This window comes from Macaca nemestrina, chromosome 4 (genome assembly GCF_043159975.1).
Source record: "Macaca nemestrina isolate mMacNem1 chromosome 4, mMacNem.hap1, whole genome shotgun sequence".
Taxonomy (NCBI): Eukaryota; Metazoa; Chordata; class Mammalia; order Primates; family Cercopithecidae; genus Macaca; species Macaca nemestrina.
In genome coordinates this window covers 115,038,787-115,057,649 of record NC_092128.1, presented here as the reverse complement: position 1 = coordinate 115,057,649, position 18,863 = coordinate 115,038,787, and the positions used below count along the sequence as shown (strand labels likewise).

At 46.7% G+C, this 18,863-nt stretch overlaps 1 protein-coding gene across 6 annotated transcripts in view; it reads right to left on the bottom strand.

Annotated features, from left to right (window-relative positions):
• LOC105494244 (oxoglutarate dehydrogenase) overlaps window positions 1-18,863 on the bottom strand; it is a 467,517-nt gene that overhangs the window by 60,211 nt on the left and 388,443 nt on the right. The window lies entirely within an intron of this gene.

Here is an 18,863-nt window from a genome sequence, read left to right as displayed (position 1 = left end):
CAATACATTTTCTAGCCTCTAAAATTCTTCCATCAATAAACTCTGATAAGACTGTCTTGAAAAACTTGGAGAGGCAAAGGCAAAACTTTATGAGATCTTTGCATTCTCCTTCTAACAAGATGCCACCCAGATGTGCTCCTTGTCTGGGATATGGGTGGATATCAAATGGGTCTGTCTGGGTCTAGAGATAAGAAGGTAGAGATGGCTACAGAATCCAGTATGCTGGTCCTTAAGGTCTTCTGGTTTTTTCAGACAGGTTCTTTTATAATGCTGGCTAGGGCATAGACGTACATCACTCAGATGGTCCTAATACCAAGAGCACTGCTATATACTGCTGCTAGACACAAACTAGAAAACACACAATGATAACGCGCAGGCCTGGACCATCTGCCTCATGAAGGGGAGTCTGGTCTCTCAGTGAAATATGTTTTTGAAGGAAGTTTTGTGAAATACTTTTTTTTTTCCTTTCCTTTTTCTTTCTTGTAGAATCTTTAAAACATTCTATAATAAGCATTTTTTTTTGGCATTCAGAAAAAATAATTTAAAGAAAACCACCACCAGAGATGTAACTGCACAGTATTGTGAATATACTAAAAACCACTGTAGCTGGGTGCAGTGGCATGCGCCTGTAGTCCCAGGCACTTGGGAAGCAAAATCAGGAGGATCACTTAAGCCTAGGAATTCAAGGCTGGCCTGGTCAATACAGCAAGATCCCATCTGTTAAAAACAAAACAATACTCCACGGAATGGTACATGTAAAAATGACTTTTTTTTTTTTTTTTTTTTTTTTTTTAAAGAAACAGGTTCTTGCTCTGTTGCCCAGGCTGGTCTCAAACTCCCAGCCTCAAGTAATCCTCCTGATTCAGTCTCTCAAAGTGATGGGAATCCAGTTGTGAGTCACCAGGATCAGGCCAAATAATGACATTTATGTTACGTGAATTACATTTAATTTTTTTTTTTTTTTTTTTTTTTTTGAGACAGAGTCCAGCTCTGTTGCCCAGGCTGGAGTGCAGTGGTATAATCTCAGCTCACTGAAACCTCTGCCTCCCAGGTTCAAGCGATTCTTCTGCCTCAGCCTCCCGAGTAGCTGGGATTACAGGCGTCCGCCACTATGCCCAGCTAATTTTTGTATTTTAGTAGAGACGGGGTTTCACTGTGTTGGCCAGGCTGGTCTCGAACTCCTGACCTCGTGATCCACCCGCCTCGGCCTCCCAAAGTGCTGGGATTACATGCGTGAGCCACTGCACCCAGTCTTTAAAATGTTTTTACAAATCAAACTATTTGAGGTTTTACTGTTTTTACCTTTCTGGTGAATTTCTGTTGTATTGGCTGATGTAGAAGTGAGATGTGGGGTTCTCTTCTGGCACCTCCCACAAAACCTATTATAGAAGCATCTTATACAAATGTAACCCAACAATCAGGAACATGAAAAAAGGCTGCAAACTTTCCTTTTCTTTCTTTTTTATTTTTTGAGACAGGGTCTGGCTCTGCTGCTCAGGCTGGAGTGGCATGATCTCGGCTCACTGTAACCCCCACCTCCAGGACTCAAGTGATTCTCCTGCTTCGCCTCCTGAGTAGCTGGGACCACGGGCATGCACCACCACTCACGGTTAATTTTTTTATTAAATATTTTTTGTGGAGATGAGGTTTCACCATGTTGCCCAGGCTGTTCTTGAACTCCTGAGCTCAAGTGATCTGCTCGTCTTAGCCTCCCAAAGTGCTAGGTTTATAGGCATGAGCCACCATGCTGGGCCTAAACTTTCTTTTTCAACAGATGCTATCAAAATGTTTGCTAAAGTAACCCAGAGTTTGGAATCTCCAAAGAGATTCTCTCAATCTTCCTCCATTAAATTGGTTCTCACAAAAACTTAGTGTTCTCCAACATGAGAAAAGGCAGTATTTCCACCAGAGAAAAAAACTGACTTACTCTTACGACATAAAACAGAGGATGTCTCAGCATCAACACCCTAGGCAAAGTAAAGGCTGCCTCCCACTCAGTCCATGACTGGTTCTGTCAAGGACACAGGGATCTAAAAGGTGGCTGTGCACAAACACACTGGACACCCTCAGGTACTTCTGACTTCACGGACCTTTTCCAGCAGGGCAGACAGCTCCCTACATTCTAGAAGCAGAGATGACTGGGGACCACACGCATTGGACATCTATCCTCATTGTGAAAACAGGGATGACCAATGACTGCACTTCTTGGCCTCTACCCAGGCCTCCAATAACTGAGGATCTGACCTAAAAGGAGAAGCCCCTCGAATACAGCAGGTAACTGGGCAGGAGTTCAGTCTGGCTGTATCCCACTCCTGCATAGCGAGAACCAACAGCAAGCTGCCACTGTCATGTAAAACCTAATCAGGCCGGGCGCAGGGTAATCCTGTAATTCCAGCACTTTGGGAGGCCAAGGTGGGCGGGTCACCTGAGGTCAGGAGTTTGAGACCAGCCTGGCCAACATGGTGAAACTCCGTCTCTATTAAAAATACAAAAATTAGCTGGGTGTGGTGGCACAGGCCAGCAGTCCCAGCTACTTGGGAGGCTGGGGCATGAGAATCACTTGAACCCGGGAGGCAGAGGTTGCAGTGAGCTGAGATTGCGCCATGGTATTCCAGCCTGGGCAACAGTGCGAGACCCTGTTTCCAAAAAAAAGAAAAAAGAAAAAGAAGAGAAAAAGACCAGGTGGGGTGGCTCACGCTTGTAATCCCAGCACTTTGGGAGGCCGAGGCGGATGGATCACGAGGTTAGGAGATCGAGACAATCCTGGCCAAAATGATGAAACCCTGTCTCTACTAAAAATACAAAAATTAGCTGGGCATGGTGATGCGTGCCTGTAATCCCACCTACCCGGGAGGCTGAGGCAGGACAATCACTTGAACCAGGGAGTCGGATGTTGCAATGAGCTGAGATCACGCCACTGCACTCCAGCTTGGTGACAGAGTGAGACTCCATCCAAAAAAAAAAAAACCCTACAAAAAACATAGTCCAAAGTTTTCTTTAACCCAAACTTGCTCCAGTGTTAGAATGTCTATCCTCACACCATGTGACCCGCACCCCAAGTCTAGCTGTGGACACTTACTTAGTTCCCTGGGGCCACAACAAGGTTCACAGATAGGGCATGATCCTCAACCCCAGTAAGTACAAGAGAGCAGCACAACCCAAACTTTATTAAACCCTTAAAACATACTGTCTTTCTTCTACTTCATAAAACCCATTAAGTTTCCAGAAACACAGGGCAAAGTCACCCAAGTCACCCAAGAGCAAGACCTTGGATCAAGAGTCTCTCCAGCTGTATAAACAGCCTCCTTTATCCTAGGGGACAATATCCACTTTTGAATCCAGAGCCAAAAGTCACAGCAAAATCACAAGTTTACTTCTTTTCAATAAAATTAGCTTTGAATAACAATTAAAACAGTAAAAAATTAAAAAAAAATAATAGCAGCAGTGATAGGTATAGCTAACTTTTACTGAGGCTCTCTGTGGGCTTTTCTAACTTACTTGGAACAACTGGAATGTCAATCATATTCCCACTGGCAGAATTTATACACAGCAGTCACCACGCAGGGTATTAATAAGGTTAACTGAGCAATAGCAGAGCAACACTTATATAAAGAACTCTGGTCACTCTAGTAATAGTGCCTCTTATCCTAGCTTAACCTTGTCAAAGAGAGCTGGGAGCTTCTGGGCTCAACAATAAAATGAAAGGAATTTCCACAAAGTCAGCTCTCTGGTCCTGAGAGCACAAAGGCTGCAGGACTCCTTCCAGCCTAGGCCCTGGAAAGAGGGCGATCATGATCATCGGGCCTCCTCTCTCTGACCTTCTTTTGTGCTTGGAATAAAACTCCAGGTGATTTTCAATTGGCTGAGGACAACTGCACAGACGGAAATTCAGCGCATGCTGGAGGCGGGCAGAAAAAAACTGGTTCATACCGGTACTGCTGAGCTGCTGGGAATCCCCGGGAAGGAAAATGCTGGGAATGCAACTTCTGCAGCCTTTCCCTTATTCATCTTACACCATGCATCCCATTCACTCTCTGGTCGGCTCAGTTCCCACACCACTGGGGGAGCACCCTGCCCCACCTTCAGACAAAGAGCCCATTCTGTCTCCAGGACTGGGTGAGCCTGCACACCCAACAACAGCAAGCCCTCTTTGCACCAAGACCTGGAGGTATACTGAAAGGTTTTTGAATTTGAGTGATAGAATGTTTTGTATCGAGTGTAGTGATTGCATACATTTGGCAAAACCTACTGCACTAAACACTTAAAACAAGTGAATTTTAATGTAAGTTAAACCTCAAAAAAGTTTATTTATTCAAAAAGGCTTTGAAAATGAAGGTCATTTTTTGGCCTACGGGCTTCACCTCCCAACAGATGTGGCAGCAGGAAGCCAGACCTGCCCAAGTACCAGAGCTCCCAGCCACCCAATGGCCCCACCCCTCCCTGTATGAGTCACCAGTGGGGCCACTTCCTTCCTGGCAGGGGGCCAGATGCCACAGTCCATCCCCCACTCTCTTTCCACCTCCCTGTTGTCCTGCAACCCTGCATCTCTCCAACATCTTCCACTCCCCAAGGAGATACCTCTTCTCCAGCGCAAACCACCCACCCCTGCCTCATCCTCTGAACACCTGAATCTGGATCTGACTTCCATGACCCCTGGCTTTAGGTTCCAGGGGACCTGCAGAGCCCTCCCTGTCCACCTGCTCCCATGCCCCGGCACCATGCTCCTTCCTTCCCCCAGGCCTGGCAGCTACCCTTCTTTCCATGGGATGTTTGTCCTCTCCCTTCACATGGTCGCTTAGCTTTGTCACTATCTGGGAGAGGGTTTCCCCTTCTGATACTCCCAGCCCTTACTGTATACTCATCTCAACCTGAGATCTCTCCCCTGCTGTCTGTCCCCATCCTGGGGCATAAATCGAGACTAGGCTGAGTCACTGACCAGCCAGCGCAAAGGGAAGCCCCTTTGAAACGAAGAGAAAGCTTCTGGAAGTGAGAGCCAAAGCATGTCCCATCTAATTCCCATGGAGCATGAAGAGACACCTGGAAGGGATAGAAGCCCACTCACTGGAAGGTGGCACCTGGTGGCTGATGGCTCACTGAGAACCTGAGCTGAGTCAGGCAACCTCAGCTCTCTTAACTAAGTGAGAAAAATAAGCCTGTTGGTTTAAGTTGCCTAAGCTGCATTCTCCCTTTCTTCCAGCCAAATTTATTCCTAATTATCCCTTGCTGTTGCCTGGATGTCCCGGAACTGCAGTCTGATGTGGGCAGGGGCAGTGACTTCTACTTCTAGAAACATTCCAAGTGACAAAGCAGAAGTGAAAAGGAGAAAGCACAGTAATGGGGAAAATCAGACTTAAGAATACACAATCTAATAGCCTGCTACCATCAAAAACACTGAAGACAAAAGTTTCCTATAACAGAAATAGTTTTTCACTCATGAGAAATGGAGGCAGTCAGACTTTGGCTTCTTTATGAAGTAAGTGTGGTATTTGGGTCTTACTTTAGTACTTGGCTCAGGGCAGTGACATGGACTTCTGAGTCACAGTGACGTACGCGGGTGTGCCCAGCTCCACACCCAAGTTGCAACCCATCACTAGGGTTATTCACCTCTCCAATCTCTTAATTGGCTTCTGTTGCACAACTAATAACGTAAGGAAAATATCTGTCCTCTTGCCTTGCCTCAAATATACAGTCACAGACAGTTAATTCTCTGGCCATTCAATGACAATGTCACTGATAAGGGAAAAAATGTTAAAATGTTAAGGTAAGTGGGCAAGGCTGTAAATGACATTCAAGGGGCAGGAAGCTGCCAGAAAAGGTGAGCCAGAAGGAGTGAGGGTCCTGGGCCAGGGGAACGGTGAAGGAAAGTACTCACTTCCAGAAGGCCAACTTCTGAGCCCTACAAGGGGCTATGGGATTCTGATGAAGTTCTTACCACACATAAACATTTTCCTAAGAGTGTCAGATGTGTGGGGATGTACCATGTCAAAAAATGAATACCTTTTTTTTTTTTTTTTTGAGACACAGTCTGGCTCTATCGCCCAGGCTGGAGTGCAGTGGTGTGATCTCGCCTCACTGCAACCACCCCCCAACCCCCATTCCAGTTTCAAGTGATTCTCTTGCCTTAGCCTCCCCGGTAGCTGGGATACAGGCGTGAGGCACCATGCTGGCCCCATGAATGCCATTATTTCTAAAAATCCAATAATTCTCATTCAATTCAACAAATATCTATTAACTATATGTGGCATACTATAAGATTTGTGAACAGGAAGATGACTAAAATGAGATTCTTACTCTCAACAAGAATAAGAAAAACCAGTAAATGTGTAAATTCAAAGAATGGATCCAAGTGCTGAGAAACGAAGAGTAAGACAAGCGGGGTGGGAGAGGAAAGCAAGGCTGCTCTGAGGAGGGGTCCATGGTCTGAGCCCTAAAGGCAGGGTAAGGCCTGAGGAGACTGAGAAGGAGAGAGAAGACATTTGGCCAAAGAGAACAGACAGCGGGAGCACCTGGCCAGTGCCTGTCCACCACGTGCTGAGACTCACGGTACTGCCACATGCAGGGTATACAGATGGTTAAGAAACCAGGCTGGGCTGGGCGTGGTGGCTTACGCCTGTAATCCCAGCACTTTGGGAGGCCGAGGCAGGCGGATCACGAGGTCAGGAGATCGAGACCATGCTGGCTAACACGGTGAAACTCTGTCTCTACTAAAAATACAAAAAATTAGACAGGCGTGGTGGCGGCGCCTGTAGTCCCAGCTACTCGGGAGGCTGAGGCAGGAGAATGGCGTGAACCCGGGAGGCGGAGCTTGCAGCGAGCCAAGATCGCGCCACTGCACTCCAGACTGGGAGACACAGCGAGACTCTGTCTCAAAAAAAAAAAAAAAAAAAAAAAAAGAAAGAAAAAAAAAAAGAAACCAGGCTGGGCAGGTGAGCTGGAACCAGGCTGCAGGTGAGTGAAAAAGAACACGAGAGATTAAGGAGAAAACCACTAACCACCCTCAAGAGGAGGAAGCACCTGACCAGCGTAGTGGCTGACCTTTGCCACCAAATGGCATTGGAGGGAGGGGTGGTTTGCAGGCAGGGAGCTTGTGTGCCCCCCGACCCCACCCACCACCAACTTCCCATGAGCGGGTTTGATCATCAACTTGTTGCTGAGATGACTTAAACATGATAGATTTCAGCAGTAAATAATTTTTACATTCTAGATGAAATGAAACCAGACCTCCTATTTAATTTTAGGTAACTAAAGGCACTTAGCTGTAATAAATGAAGCTCAGTTTTCCAAGTCAAAAGTCACCGCTACCCAAGCTCCCACAAACTCAGAATTCTATTCAACCACAATGTACTTTCCTCACAGTGACCAGTGCTCTTTCTTCAAAGGAAGCTCTTGAAAGGCTGGAAACACCTCAATGCTCTCTGCATGTGGCAGCTGCTCACCCAACCTTTACCAAATTAAATTCCAATGGTATTCAGCCTCCTTTCTGGGGGAACAGCCTGACAAGTACAAGGTTCCACCCTGGGAGTGTCTGCGTCCAAGGGTGCCCCTCACTGCGCAGAGGTGCTGACCTCAGCAGGTGCCACTCTGCTAACCAAGGAGCACTTGTCTGTTCCCACACATCAGCAGCTACACGCAGCAGACTCTGCCCTTCCTGAGTCAGCAGTTGGGAGTCTCGAGGGCCAAGCTCCCGGCAAATCCTCGGTTGTGAGGTTTCCAATAGGTAGGGCTTCCTACTTCTGAGGGTGGCAAATATACCATCTGACATCCCTTCCCCCAGCAGTAGTTGACACCCATCGTCATGCAGGACAGTGCTCTACAGCCCCAGTGCCCACTCATAGACCAGCAGGACTGACTGTGGCCACCTCCTGGGTCCCCAGGCCCTAGGTCTGCCTCCCATGGGCTGCATGAGGATTTGGGAAGTTGCTTCAGTTCTCTGGCCTGTTTTCTTGTCCATAAGTCTCAAACACAGGCTATTTAAGACGATGGCCCTGCATTTGCACAGCTTTTTAAAATTTATAAAGTCTGGCCGGGTGTGGTGGCTCATGCCTGTAATCCCAGCACTCTGGGAGGCCGAGGCAGGAGGATCACGAGGTCAGGAGATTGAGACCATCCTGGCCAACATGGTGAAACCCCATCTCTACTAGAAATACAAAAATTAGCTGGACGTGGTGGCGCGTGCCTGTAATCCCAGTTACTCGGGAGGCTGAGGCAGGAGAATAGCTTGAATCAGGGAGTCGGAGGTTGCAGTGGGCTGAGATCGCGCCACTGCACTCCACTGAGACTCTGTCTCAAAAAAAAAAAAAAAAATTTTATAAAGTCCTTGCATATATACTTGCATTTGTTCGAGAAGCTGATGAGGAACATGAGGAGAGTGTTACAACTTAGCCCAAGCTCTATGACTATGGGTGGCTCTGGACTGATGAGACCACTTCCTGTCATCTATCCATAGCCCCTACAGATGCCACTCCTACAGCTGCCCTCCCTACTCCACACTCCACCTCAGCCACAGAACAAGTCCTGCCCACACACAGCTAACCTTGGTCACCACGTTACTGCCACCTTGTCTAAATAATGCGGGGCGCGGGTGGGGCAGGCTCTGGTCTCCTTGCTGCATGGAGCCACACTCAGGCTCAAAGGCCATCACTTAGCTGATAAGTTGATGAGGCCCAGCGCTATCCACACCACCTCACTTATTAAGTTCTGACACTAACTATGCTTTTTAATTGCTATAAATATGAACTACAGGGCACCACGTAACCAAGGAACACGGGCGTATTTCTAAACCAGCCAAACTGATAAAAAGTCAGCTGCTGGGCACCATGTGACCAGCCTGCCTGGAGTTCACCTGGCACTGCTGTAAGGGGCAGGCCTCCCATCCCGGCCTCAGTGTATAGACCAACAACTCATTCCTTTCCTGCACACAAGACAGGGCAGGCCTGCATGACCTCTGCCACTCCTTCCAATGCTGCCCAGGAAATGGCCCTCAATGTGTGGGCCAGAGCCTTTCCTGAATAAGATTTAAAACCCGTATGTGTGACTGCCCTGAACGTCCAAACAGGGTACTCCCTATTGGGGAGACCTGCGGATGGAATGCCCACCTCCGAGCCCTCAGCAAATGATTTCTGCTGTTGGGCTAAGCACAAGTCTCCAAAGAAAATGTGCAGATGGTAGAGCTGGACTCTGCACTTTCCATCAATGCAGGCCTTGCTCAGACCTTGCCTAGGCCAGAGTACCACCTACCACCATTCTGCCTATGAAGCAAAAACAAGGTAAGGTACTGCCATCCAGGCCTGCTGACCTGCCACTACAGACTGTTGATACTGAAGCCAGTTAAGAATGGGCTTCTATTTAGGTATTCTTCAATTAAGGAAACCACATGCTCCATTATAGCAATGCTTAGTCATTAAAGGTGACAGAATATTTCTAAACAATCTCTCTTATCTTCTCTCTGTACAGGTATGTAAATAAAACATCAATAAACTTCCAAGATTAGCAAAGAACAGCTCCTACAGCTCTGCCGTATGGAATCTACTGATATCAGAATGATATTTGCTGGGACTCTGCACTAGATTAAAGGTGGCTGCTCTATCAGGGTCATTATGAAAAGGGCTGTGGAGGGCTGTCCAGTGGCCACACCTTCTCCTCTCCCCAGACGGATGTCCCTAAGGGCTGTCTGTGACTTGCTCTAACCAAGGTAATGGGGTGGGCAGTAGCAGTGTATGGTCTGGACCTAGGCCTCAAAGGCCCCACAGCCTTTCCTTTCCCTGTCTGGAGCTACTCTGGGACTTTTTGTGCAGGAATTGTTCTGGTCTACTGGAGGATGGCAGGGCCCAGTGAACAGCCAGCACAAAATGCCAGACACATCAGAGGCCTTCATAACTTCTAGCCTGGTGTGAGCCTCAGCTCCACGGGAGCTGGCAGTGGGAGGAGTGGGGAAACCTAGCCAACCCACAAAGTCATGAGACATGCTACACTGGTGCCAAGTTTTGGGATGGTTTGTTATACAAACATTCATGGAAACCAGACTTTTCACTGCATGAAAAGATGATATCCAAGATACTGTGATCACTTTCTCACAGTCTTTCTGACATCCCTCAGGAAATGGGAACACTTAAAACTACCCAGATCTGCACACAACGGCACATGTTATCAACTCTCAGAATTGCAACTCTCAAGGGAGGTGGGGAAGACCCACAGTCTGGGGTCACCTGTGGTCATCTGGTTGAGGCCTGCCTCATCTGTCCTCAATAATTATGCAACCCTATTTGGGGGAACCCCCGTTCAGCTATGCAAAGCACCTGCTACAGGGTTTCAGACCGAATACCACGTGAGTGACCACTCAAAGAGAGGGTTCTAAAAGCTATCTCCTCACCTCACGATCCATTCATGGACGTGAAGCGATATGAGAATCCCAAAGCCCTCAAACCTCCCTCCAAGGGAGTCTTGGATGGGGAGGGGAGCCAGAGAACAGTAACCCAGAGACTAAACAGATTTTTTTTTAATAACATGACTTCATCTGAAAAACTGGCACTAACCTTTTAGTAATTTCTCACTGCCACCCAGCTTCAGACTGTGCGGGGAAGCTGAGCTGCCTCTGACTTACAAAGTATGGCTCTTTCATTTCCTCAAAGGCAAGCACCTGTGGACACCTGTGCTACAGAATGGAACTCACTGGAACAATTTGCTCCTTTTCACTCTTGGAGTCTACTTTCCCATTAAGGTTTTTTTTTTTTTTTTGACACGGAGTCTCGCTCTGTCACCCAGGCTGGAATGCTCAATCTTTGCTCACTACAAGCTATGCCTCCCGGGTTCACGCCATTCTCCTGCCTCAGCCTCCCAAGTAGCTGGGACTATAGGCATGCGTCACCACGCCCGGCTATTTTTTGTATTTTTAGTAGAGACGGGGTTTCACCATCTTAGCCAGGATGGTCCCGATCTCCTGACCTCGTGATCTGCCTGCCTTGGGCTTCCAAAATGCTGGGATTACAGGCGTGAGCCACTGTGCCTGGCCCCATTAGGGTATTTTTGATCTCTCTCCCTTTTCCTTTAATTTCTGACATTAAATTAAAAAAAAAAATTTTTTTTTTGCTTTAAGTACAGTACAAAAGGATAATCATTAAAAACATCCACCAGGCAGATCATGAGGTCAGGAGATTGAGACCATCCTGGCTAACATGGCAAAACCCCATCTCTACTAAAAATACAAAAAATTAGCCGGGCGTGGTGGCACACTCCTGTGGTCCCAGCTACTCGGGAGGCTGAGGCAGGATAATCACTTGAACCTGGGAGGTGGAGGTTGCAGTGAGCCGAGATCATGCCATTGCACTCTAGCCTGGGCGAAACAGAGAGAGTCTCTCTCAAAAAAACAAACAAACATCCACCAGGCACAGTGGCTCACGCTTTTAATCCCAGCACTTTGGGAGGCCGAGGCAGGAGGACAGCTTGAAGCCAGGAGTTTGAGATCAGCCTGGGCAAAAAAACAAGACCCTGTCTCTACAAAAAAGTTAAAATATTAGTCAGGCATGGTGGTGTGCACCTGTAGTCCCAGCTATTCAGGAAGCTGAGGCGTGGAGGAGTGGTGGGGGAGTGGATCACTTGAGCCCAGAAGTTTGAGGCTGCTATCATGGTGCCACTGCACTCCAGTATGGGTAAAGGAGACCCTATCTCAAAAAGAAAAGCTCCAAAAGATGCAGTGATCCTCATGTGGAGTAGTCTCTCTCCTCCCACCAGCCTCAGTGACCTCGTATGCCTGCTGTCCTGGCCTCAGTCCCTCCTGCTCTTGGGGATCCCAACTCCTCCTGCACCACATCCTCAAACTTGCTCTCCTTCTACCTGCTGAGGGGTCCACGCTCCCACAGCACATAACAAAATCAACAAACACCTCTTGGTTTGATCTTGGAACCTCTCCATTTACTTCATAACCCAAACTTTTGCTCTTTTCTTGCTGCATCTGGCTCCTGGCCCTGAAGTCTGCGTCCATCACCCTGCTGAGTGACTGTGAGCCCCTGTTGGGCTCCTTCACAGCACAGCATAATGTACTTCCCTTCAGAAGCTCAGTAGGTTCTATTAGAATTTTAACTGTTTTTTGTTTTTTTCATTTTTAAGGGCCGGCGGGGAGAGTGAGAAAGGAGAGACAAAGGAAAGAGAGAAGGGGGTGGCGGGGGGGACAGAGAGAGAAGAGAGAGGTAGAATTTTAACTGTTGTTCAAACTTATTTAATCATCCTGCTAGGATGACAGGGCAAGACTGCTTTTCCTCTTGCAGCCGCCACTCAGCACAGTCTTCGAACACAGCTGTCATGAGCTGCAAACTACCACACAAGAGAGTGTGCTGCTTCATGCTTCCTGTTGTTTCAAAGAGGTTATAATTTTATCACCCTAAATAAACCATAAATGCAAACTGCTTAAGAGTGAAATACTGTGCTAAAGTTGGAGAAGGCGCAGTCAGTTTAGCTGATTTAACATAAAAAGCCACAAGTGCTGAGATTGCTCTTAACATGTGAAGTTAAAGATTAGCCAGTGGCGGGGGGAGGGTGGGAGAATAATGAGGGTTGAAAAATTGCTTATTGGGTACAACGTTCATTATCTGGGTGACGGGTATACTAGAAGCCCAATTCCCACCATTACTTAACCTACCCATGTTACAAACCTACACATGTACCTCCTGAATCTTCAAAAACAAAAAATCATCAAGGGGTAACTTCAAAGCTTGTCGCTGAAACCCCATTTATGTAGACCATGCAGTTTATGTATACAGTCAGCCCTCCATATCTATGGGTTCTGCATCCATGGATTCAACCAAACGTGGATTGAAAACAGTTGGAAAAAAACCGTCTGTACTGAACATGTATACTTTTTTTCTCCTGTTATTATTCTCTAAACCACGGATCCCCAGCCCCCGGGCCATGGACCAGTACTAGTCAGTGGCCTGTTTGGAACTGGGCTGCACAGCAGGAAGTGAGCGGCAAGGGAGCATTACCACCTGAGCTCCGCCTCCTGTCACATCAGTGGGGGCATTAGATTCTCACAGGAGAGCCAACAGGATTGTGAGCTGCGCATGCAAGGGATCTAGGTTCACTCCTTACGAGAATCTAACTAATGCCTGATGATGTGAGGTGGAACAGTTTCACTGTGAAGCCATCCTCCCCTGATCCCTCAGTCCATGGAAAAACTGCCTTCCACGAAACTGGTCCCTAGTGCCAAGAGTTGGGGACTGCTGCCACAACAATGAAGTATAACAACTATTTGCATAGCATTTACCTTGTATTAGGTATTACAAGTAATCTAGAGATGATTTAAAGTATACGGGAGAACGTGCATAGTTTATATTTCATTTTATAGAAGGGACATGAGCATCCTTGGATTTTGGTATCCTCAGTGTGCCCTGGAACCAATCCCCTACAGACACCGAGGAATGACTACATGTATTTCTTTTTTTTTTTTTGAGACGGAGTCTTGCTCTGTCGCCCGGGCTGGAGTGCAGTGGTCAGATCTCAGCTCACTGCAAGCTCCGCCTCCCAGGTTTTCGCCATTCTCCTGCCTCAGCCTCCCGTACAGCTGGGACTACAGGCGCCCGCCACATCGCCCAGCTAGTTTTTTGTATTTTTTAGTAGAGGCGGGGTTTCACCGCGTTAGCCAGGATGGTCTCGATCTCCTGACCTCGTGATCCGCCCGTCTCGGCCTCCCAAAGTGCTGGGATTACAGGCTTGAGCCACCGCGCCCGGCCTTGACTACATGTATTTCTGATAAGTCATTCATAAATCAATTACATAAAAGATTAAAATACTCAAAATGTATTCCAACCGCCCAACTGGCATTGCCTAAAATGCCTTGTGAATTACTCCCAGAAATAAATAACTTGAGTGGCACCAAAGTGTTCTGCAGATTTTTCAACACAGCTGTTCCTTGTCACGTGAACACATCAGCTCTCCTTATGAGTACGTCATACTTCCACATACCCACTGTGGGAAGCCCCTTCACTGCACATGCAGCAGCTAGGAGGGTAAATTGGAGCAGGGCTCCTGCCAAGGGAGGAGCCCCAAGCCAGGACAGAACTGTGGGTACCACAGTCCTATTTTTCAAAGTGAGGCCAAGGCAGTTTCAACATTGCAGAGTTGAAAAGGCCGATATCACCCCATAATGGGACAGCGTGTGTATCTGTGCTTTTCCTCCACTTAGTTTCACTCATAGAAAATACCAGTACTGTGTTTCATAAGCATGGAAGGAGGAAACAGAACGGTGTTGACAGATGAGCAGCGAGGCCAGACTTAGCAGCGGGCCAACAGCCTGCACCTGTAATCTGAACACATAGAGCCCCTCCCTCCTGCAGTGACCACATGTACACACTTTAGGAGCTGACATGTGAAAAGTACAAGAAGAAAAAACCATCAAGAAATGGGCATCAGGCATGGTGGCTCACACCCATAATCCCAGCACCTCAGGAGGCCTAGGCGGGCGGATCACCTGAGGTCGGGAGTTTAAGACCAGCCTGGACAACATGGTAAAACCCCATCTTTACTGAAAACACAAAAATTAGCCAGGCGTGATGGCGCACGTCTGTAATTCCAGCTAGCTGAGAGACTGAGGTACCAGAATTGCTTGAACCCAGGAAGCGGAGGTTGCAGTGAGCCGAGATTGCGCCACTGTACTCCAGACTGAGCGAGACTCGTCTCAAAAAAAAAAAAAAAAAAAACAAAAGAAAAAAGAAATGGGCATCAGTTAACAAGAACAGGGAGGCAGGCTTTAGGGAGATGGGCAGGGCAGAGGAAGGCATAGAGCAGAGGAAGAGCCCGGAGGTACAAAGCAAGCTGTGGGAAAGCCAAATGGCTAAGAGGGCCTAGAAGAAAAGCAGGGCCAATGATGGCACCCTCAAGGCAGCCGCTGTAGGCACTGTTGGGAGAAGAACAGGCCCCAGCTCCTTCCACTCCCTCAGGACCTAATCCTGGCTCTTCCTCAGCAGGGCCAGAACCTGGCAGATGCATTACAAGGAACTTAACATTATGCTACAGCTATAAGTGGGCACCTGTCCCTACAAAACAAAATGAGACCAACACCCAGACTCATGGGGGCTTAGCAGTTCTTAATTACCTGTTTGTCTTAAACATTATTAACAAGGATAACTTAGCTCTGACTGTGTCTTAAAGACACAAATAAAGGTAAGATGTCACCATTTGATGTGACCTCAAACGTGCTGAGACCCTAATGAGGAAGGCTTCATATGCTGACAGCCCAGCCCACTGCTGAAGCTTCTTAAGAGGGATCAGTGAGGAACACAAATGCCAGACTATAACAGAGACAAAAGTCTAGGATAGAACCAAAGGTAGGAACAAAAAGGAGATGGCAGATGGTCCCACCACAGAGACAGACCCAGGTCAGCTAGTTAACCAGATACTGCTCTGGGGAGTGGGTTTAGGGTAAAAAAGGTACTTGCAGCTCTGATTTGCCAAAATATTTTACCACAAATATAATTTTCATAACAGTTAAGCATTTTAAGAGTAAAAGTTTTTTTTAAGAGGCTGGGTGTGGTGGCTCACGTCTGTAATCCCAGAACTTTGGGAGGCCAAGGTGGGAGGATTGCTTGAGCCCAGGAGTTCAAGACCAGTCTGGTTAACATAGAGAGACTCCGTCTCTATTTACATTTTTTTATTTTTTAAAACATTTTCTATTTTATTTTTAATAGAGACAAGGTCTCGCCATGTTGCCCAGGCTGGAGCCTCCCAAAGTGTAAGGATTACAGGCATGACTCCTACTTATGTTAAAAAGTTTTAAATTAAAAAATAAATTAAATTAAAAATAAGGACTACAACAACCAATTATAAAGTATAAAACCAAATGTAAAAAAATAAGTAAAATAAAAATTAAAAAACAAAACAAAACAAATGTAAAAGGACAGCTTTAAGAGAAGAGTAAATATTTAAACATAGACTGAGAAAAAATTATATTAGAGGATTAGCCTGTTAAAGTTTGTTGGGCGTGGTTATGAAAACATTTACTTATCAGTTAGTTACACTGATGCATATATGCCAGAAATGACACAGGTCTGGAATTTGCCTTAAAATACTCCAGTGTCTACTCCTCAAACCCCAAACAAACCAACAAATAAAAAAGTCACTGGGGTAAGGAACAGATTTTTAAAATACCTGCAAAAGGTGGACAGCTGTTGAAGCTGCGTGACCAGTCTCCTCACAAGGTTTATCATCTACTCTTCTCTCTACTGCTATGTATGCTTAGAAACACTGTAACACAGATGTAAAAGTAACAATGGGGCTGGGTGCAGTGGCTCGCACCTATAATCCCAGTACTTTGGGAGGCGGAGGTGGGCAGACTGATTGAGGTCAGGAGTTTGAGACCAGCCTGGCCAACATGGTGAAACCCCGTCTCTACTAAAATACAAAAATTAGCCCGGTGTGGTGGCATGTATCTGTAATCTCGGCTACTCGGGAGACTGAGGCACGAGAATCACTTGAAACAGGAGGTGGAGGTTGCAGTGAGCAGAGATCACCTCACTGTACTCCAGTCTGGGCGTGAGTGCAGGCTGGGCTGAGTGAGACTCCGTCTCAAAAAAAACAAATAAATAAATAAAATAAATAAAAATAAAAATAACAATGGGAAAGTGTGCCAAAGGGCAGGAGGGGAAGATGTTGAGTTTGTTCCTTTTTTGCTGTATATGAGTTTAGTCCTTGCAGGCCCCGTTAAGCTCTCCGAAAATAAGTACGGAATCTGACCTCAGGACATTTCTGATGTTTAAGCAGAAGATGAGATAGATGATCTATCTAAATCCTACAGCACTTCTAATTGTATTATCTCTATTTAAACATTATTATCTCTATTTAATCTATGTGTTCTAAAATAAGAGCACAAATAAAGTAAAATAGCTCTAAGGCTATGGATCCTAACCTTTCATGGGTGACAGATGCTTTGAAAATTGGACAGAAGTTATGGATTATCTCCCTTGAAAAACATGCACACAGCCAGGCTCTGTGGTTCACGCCTGCACTTTGGGAGGCCAAGGCAGGTGGATCATGAGGTCAGCAGTTCAAGACCAGCCTGACTAACATGGTGAAATCCCGTCTCTATTAAAAATACAAAAATTAGCCAGGCGTGGTGGCACAGGCCTGTAATCTCAGCTACTCAGGAGGCTAAAGGCAGGAGAATCACTTGAGCCTGGGAGGCAGAGGTTGCAGTGAGCCGAGATCGCACCACTGCCCTCCAGCCTGAGTGACAGAGTGAGACTCCGTATCAAAAAAAAAAAAAAAAAGGAAAAGAAAAAGAAAGAAAAACATGCACACACCACATACTGGGCCTAATTCAACTTAAAGAGGACCCACCTTGTCGTCTGGGATGGCAGAGGAGTGAAGTCCCTGCCAGATGACAACCGGGATTGCTGGAGGGCACGCCCACTGATTTAACCATCCTGTCCCCTCCCCTCTACAAGCAGGGAGGAGTAGAGCATGCATGTGAGTACCACACGGTGCCCCCTGGAGATTCCTGGCAACAGAAACAGGCATAAAGACATAAAGCCAGCATGCCCCTACAAAAACCATCTTCAAAGGCTTCCAGCAGGAGCAGCTATGATGGCAGCAGGCCCAGTGTCCACAGCACTGTGGCCACACCGCTCACAGAGTGCACCTCTTACCCACGAATCATTGAGGACCAAACCTTCACAAGGACATGCAGTCTCAGCCAGGTGCTCTTCACCTTTCAGACACTAGGCACTGTCATTTAGGAGCTACTGACTCCAAATCCTAACATCACTGAAAACAACTTGGTTGGTTCCAAGAAAAGGTTATGTTTGAGAAAAGGAAGGTAAAAGAATAGGCCTGTGCACATAACAGTCCTTGATTCTGAAACCTCAGGGCTCAGTTTTATTCTAGATATAATCTACAGCTGTAGTCGTGTGTGTGTGTGTGTGAAATCTGCCACAATCTGCAACCACAGTCTTCAGTAACATCCATGACATTAAAAGCAGGGGCCAGTTTCACACAGCACTTCTTTTGGGTAATTTGTTTACAGACTAGGGAAATAAACTACAGATTTCTTACAGAAAACCAGGTCTCACCTTGCCCAGGAAGCAATGCTGCTCCTAGGTTGCCATGGAAACGGGGAAGGATTGGGTTAGAGTCCCACCACTGCTGGGCAATAAGGCTGAGACAAAGCGGCATTCCTGAAAAAATGGGACCTGGTGGCCCAGCAGTCACAGGAATATACGCCCCCCCTGCACCTTTTTTTTTTTTTTTTTTTTTTAAATTTTAGAGACAGGCTCTCCCTCTGTTGCCCAGGATGGAGTACAGTGGCACCATCATAGCACACCGTAACCTCGAATTTCTGGGCTTCAGCGATCCTCCCGCCTCAGCCTGTGGAGTAGCTGGAACTGCAGGCATGTGCCATCACACCTAGCTAAATTTAAAAAAAACAATTCCTAAGTGTCACTAATACTTAAAGGGAAAGCTTGTTAACAGGAGCCCAGTGGAAGCAGACTACCTTTTGGCGATAAGCCCCCAAGATTCAAGAGTAGGAAAAAAAGCCAAATTCACAGTGAAGATAAGCAATGTTGGCTAGGCACGGCCTCCAAGCTGAGTGCCTTGCTCATGCTACCTCCTTTCATTCTCCCAACCTCTTACAGATGAGGCACAGGAGCTCAGAAACGCTGGGACCCACCCTCTTATTACTATACTATGCTGCTTTCCCAATTCCTTCAGGAGGCTGGCTGCTTTCCCTGAAAATCAAGGAATGGTTAGCAAAACCTATAAATATTCACTGGCTCAAAATAGAATAAAGGAATTCTGTCACAAGGCATGACTTGGCCAGGCATGGTGGATTATGCCTGTAATCCCAGTACTTTGGGAGGCCAAGATGGGTGGACCACTTA